Below are 4,912 nucleotides of genomic sequence, written 5' to 3' on the forward strand. Positions count from 1 at the left end.
TTGGAGTTCTCTAGCTATTTTGGGCTCTAATTTGTTATTGGGCTATGAATAATCAATGGGCTTTTGAGTGCTAATGGGTTTTGGTAACCAATGGGTTATGATTGTGCTTAGGGCCTTTGAATGATGAACTGAGAACTTGGGCTTTGGTCTTAAACTTAGGCTTGGGCTCAGTGGACTACAGATGGACTGAACTGAGCCTTGGGCTCCCTAACAGTGATCTGGGCTTTTGCTTCACCCTAGCAATGAGCTGGGCTTTTGGGCTTTGTTCCTGGGCTTAGCTTTTGACCTGAGAGTAACTAGGCCTTTGGAGTTAACTGTGGACTGAACTGGGCTTGTGCTGTGAGCCAAACTCAGTTGCAGCAGCAGCAGTGGCTGTAGCACAGGACAAGAGAAGCAAGCTGGAGCAGCAGCAGGAGAAGTTGAAGTAGCAGGAGCAAAGACAATGCAATAAATAAAATGTAAAGAAGCAAAGACAATGAAGTAAAGAAGACTAACAAAATAGCAAAGAAAACAAAACAAAGAACATCAATGACAGTGGAGGAAAACAAAAGTAACAAGGAAACAATGGAGGAAATGGAACAAACCAAGGCTGTTTCAGCCAAGGGCAGGGGAGATGGTGAAGGTGAAATGGTGAAGGTGAGCCTATGCATACTACTAGAGTGGGAAGAGAACTAGTTTGCTCACAGTCACTAGTGAGCACTAGTTTCTCCCCACTGCTCAATCAATCCAAAGCTTCAAAGCTAAACCTCTACCACTAACAGTGAACAAAACATGATTAAACACAAAACTAAACCTAAACAGTTGACAAGACAAGAGAGCCTAGGCATACAAATAGAATGGGAAGAGAATTAGCTTGCTATGAGCACTAATTTCTCCCAATGCTCAATCAACACAATGCATCCTAAGCATACAAATGGAATGGGAAAGAGAATTAGCTTGCTATGAGCACTAATTTCTCCCATTGCTCAATCAAAACAATGCTTCAAAGCTTCTAGCCTAACATTCCACTAAACATGTATCACATAACAGGTACATTAACAGGAAATTAAAACAGGAAATTAAAACATGCACATCAACAGGAACATAACAAACATGAACATCAACAGGAAATTAAAACAGGGAAAGAAACTAACATGCAATAAACTGAAATTGAAGCAGGAATTGAAATTGAAAATTAAATTGAAACAGAAACCCTAAATTGATTTTGAAATTAAAAACAGAAATTAGAAGTGAACCTAACCCAAATTGGGTGGTTACTTGGCTAGTCCAAGAACACCTTCTACACCATACCCATCTCTTCTATTTATACAAAAAAAATGTAAGCAGAACCCTAATTTTGAAAACCCTAATTTTTCTAGGGTTTGAAACTTCACCTAATTGACGTGACAAAACAGCTTCAAAATGTCGACCCATGCTTCTTCTCTGCTCCTACTCCATTCCCATGCTCTATTTTGTTCTCTAGACTCATCTGTTTTAATGATTTATCACCTAGGGTTATGGTGTGAAATCATTAAAATAGAGGGCTAGAGAGAGTGAAAGGAAAGGGTATGTGAAGGTAGGTTTAGGGGAGAAATGGTGTGGTGTACGGTGGCGGACATGGTGTTCGGTGGAGAAGGTGGTACGGGCAGAGAGGAAGAAAGAGAAGGAGAAGTGAAAATATTAGGGTTTCTTCATTTTTTTGGGTTATATATCCTAGGGTTGTTTTGGTGTGAGGCGAGTTCATCGATTTTTGATGTTCAGCGAGACTAAGCCGTGAAATGTGGAGCAGGTAGGTAGATCGGACGGTGATACGGAGGAAAGCGAGGAGCGATCGTCGGATGAAGGGATACAACGAAACGAACGGTACTTGATGGAGTTAGGTACTGTAGTGTAAGGCGGAGATATCAAACTTCGATGCACAGCAAGGGAGCAACCGTTGGATTCAACTACCATCTAATCTGAAGGCTTGGAATTTCAGCGCTGTGGTGCTTGGCAGAGACTTCAGATTTTGATGCTCTATGAAGGAGCGACCATCGGATGCTTCTGAGAACTGATCTGATGGCTGAGAACGGAGGCGTTTTTGTGTGTAGAAAATGAGGTTGTGCGCACCATTCTTCGCGGCTTCCTTGCGTGATTTCTCCCGGCTTTTCACTACTTTTCTGCTCTTTTTGCTCCGCAAGTCATCCAGACTTTATTTATTACCTAAAAATGCAAAATTAATTAATAAAAATATTTATTCTTGAAAAAAATGAAAATACAGAATATGGGATAAAATGTAGAATTAATGCACAAAAGATGAGTTAAATGCCAACAAAAAGGGATAAATATATACAATATTTGGCACTCATCAAATACCCCCAAACCTGAATTTTACTTGTCCTCAAGTAAAACAAAACTAAGGAAATCCTAACTATACCACTGTCGCTGGTCTCTCGAATGCATTTAGCGTATGCACTAAGCCTTTTAAACCACTAAGTGTCCCTAGTGGACGAGTGAAGTCTCGTGAAGGTTTGCTTAGAACGTACCTACAAAGTTCTAGGTCAAAATATAAGCTCAGATTCCATCAAATGTGACATGTGCAAAACAGTTTAAGCTCACAGCAAAATGGAGATGTCAATCTAGCTATCAAAGGCACAATCCTAGCACTGATAACAAAAAAAGACATGTGATAAGAGTGTAAAGTGTATCTACACATGTGTAAAGAAAGATCTGAAGTTATGACTACTAATCACCGAGAGATAGTTTCTCAGGCTAAGAACTGAGGTCGAAATCTAGCTAGCTGTCCGGACTTTACGAGAATTGTGAATGAGTTGGAGGTATTTCACAATTACTCGCGTTGTACATCAATGGCATACACCCTCCTTGCTTATTACAATGAAACAACAAAATGACTATTTACATGACTCTTATTTACATTGACTACTCTCTTTTATTTTTGGAACAAGAGATGATGGAATTGATAAATACTTGATTTTTTTTTTTTTGTATTTTTCTGATATTTTTTTTTTTTTTTTTTTTTTTTTTTTTTTTAGAACAAGGAAACACTTTTGATACATATACAAAAGGAAACAAAAATTACATGACACTTTGCAAGAGGTAGCCCTTTTTGATGCACCCAGTTAAATTCGATGGTTGTCTTTCTTAACGTAACCTCCACCTTCTATCCCAACCAACCAAAGAACAAGCTAGTCAAGTTTCGTTCAGTATTCTAAAGTGATTGGCAATCGTAACTTCCTATCAAACACCTTGAAGATCGAGGCCATACATGTATTGGTAGATCGTGCGCGTGCAAATTTCTTATCACAATGTGAATTGTGCTAGAATCAGGGTGCCTAAATATCTAGACTAAGACTCCTAATAAAAATACATATTTGCACAAGAGTCAACATTTCAAGGTAAATGAGCTCCATTTTTTATGATTTTTCATTTTTTAATTTTTTATTTTGATTTTTCAATTTTTTCAAAAAGATGGAGTTTTGTTTTCAATTAAGGGATATTATCGTGGCATCTACTCTATACCCCCAAACCTAAACTAAACATTGTCCTCAATGTTTAAAAATATGGAAAGAATTAAAATGCAACATATGGAAAGGGACATGCTGAGTAGAGTAAAAGGAGAGAGAATACCCGATTTCGGCGAAAGCAGAATTAAAACTCCGTTATCCAAGGCAAAACTCCAACATATTCGGAGTCACAATGGATGAGCACAAAATATATACAAAAGGAAATTGAACTAACACATTATCTACAAGCAAATTTTGGTTTTTAATGGGATTGGACTTTTTGGGAAAAAATTTGGTTTTGTCGGGAGACATTTGGTTTTGGCGGGAGACATTTGGTTTTGATGGGAAAAAGAAAAATTTTGGTTTTTTAGGGAAACATTTGGAAAACTTTGGTTTTTATGGGAGAAATTTTTGGTTTTTGAAATTGGGAGCAAGCCCACTGTTGGTCCTCTAATGGAATGGGAGGAAGGCTGCGGCCCACGAAATACTAAGTTTTAATTTTGAAAGTTTAATTTGGCCCAGTAGGTTAAGGCCCGACGTTTGTTTTAAAACTTTGGTTTCGAGGTCCACTCTTGAGTGGAAACAAGCCCACAATCGGTTACAAGCTCAGCTGGGTTTAAACCCAGAGTCCAAAATACAAGTCCAATGAAAGAATTTAAACAAGCCCACAAATAAATTATTACAAACCCAACAGAAAATAAGAGAAGCCCAAAAATTGGCTTTAATATTACAAGCCCACAATTAAAAAATTGGAAGCCCACAATTCGGGTTCTCTTAAATGGGTTACCTTTTAAGCACCGCCCAGCTGCTCTGATATTGTTGCAAAAACCCAGTTGGGATTTGGTTCTTTTCCTTGGTGGCGTCCCAGCAGAGGAAAAACAGGTTCAGAACAGCAGGTCCAACAGCAAATGAAGTGAAGCAGATGCAGATGCAAATGCTATGCAGTGAAATGCAAAAATAGCTAATAAAACAACAAGAAAAACACAGCACCAGTCCCCGGCGGCGGCGCCAAAAACTTGGTAGCTAAGGAATTAAACCTAAAACTATGGTTATATTTACACCTGCAAGTGCACAGGATCTAAAGTAGAAAGTGAATAAGCAGGGGTTTGTCCACAGGGACTTGGAGGGAGCTACTGTTGTTTTCCTAGAGATTTTTGTGTTGTGTTAAAACACAACTGAGCTGTTTTGGTGTAACTGAATTAGTGACAGAAAGTAAAGTAAATGTGACAGTGAAGTAGAATAAAAACAATGAAGCAAAGGTAACAGTGGCAGTTAACAGGAAACAAAACCAAATAAACCAAGGCTGTTAGCCAAGGGCAGGGAGGAGTTTTCAGCTGTGGCTAAGCTAAGGCTTAGAATCCACCTTGTGTCCTAGCTAAACAATGCAATTCTAGGTTGAAATTAGGATCTTAAGCATACAAAAGGAATGG

This window comes from Papaver somniferum, chromosome 6 (genome assembly GCF_003573695.1).
Source record: "Papaver somniferum cultivar HN1 chromosome 6, ASM357369v1, whole genome shotgun sequence".
NCBI classification, from domain to species: domain Eukaryota; kingdom Viridiplantae; phylum Streptophyta; class Magnoliopsida; order Ranunculales; family Papaveraceae; genus Papaver; species Papaver somniferum.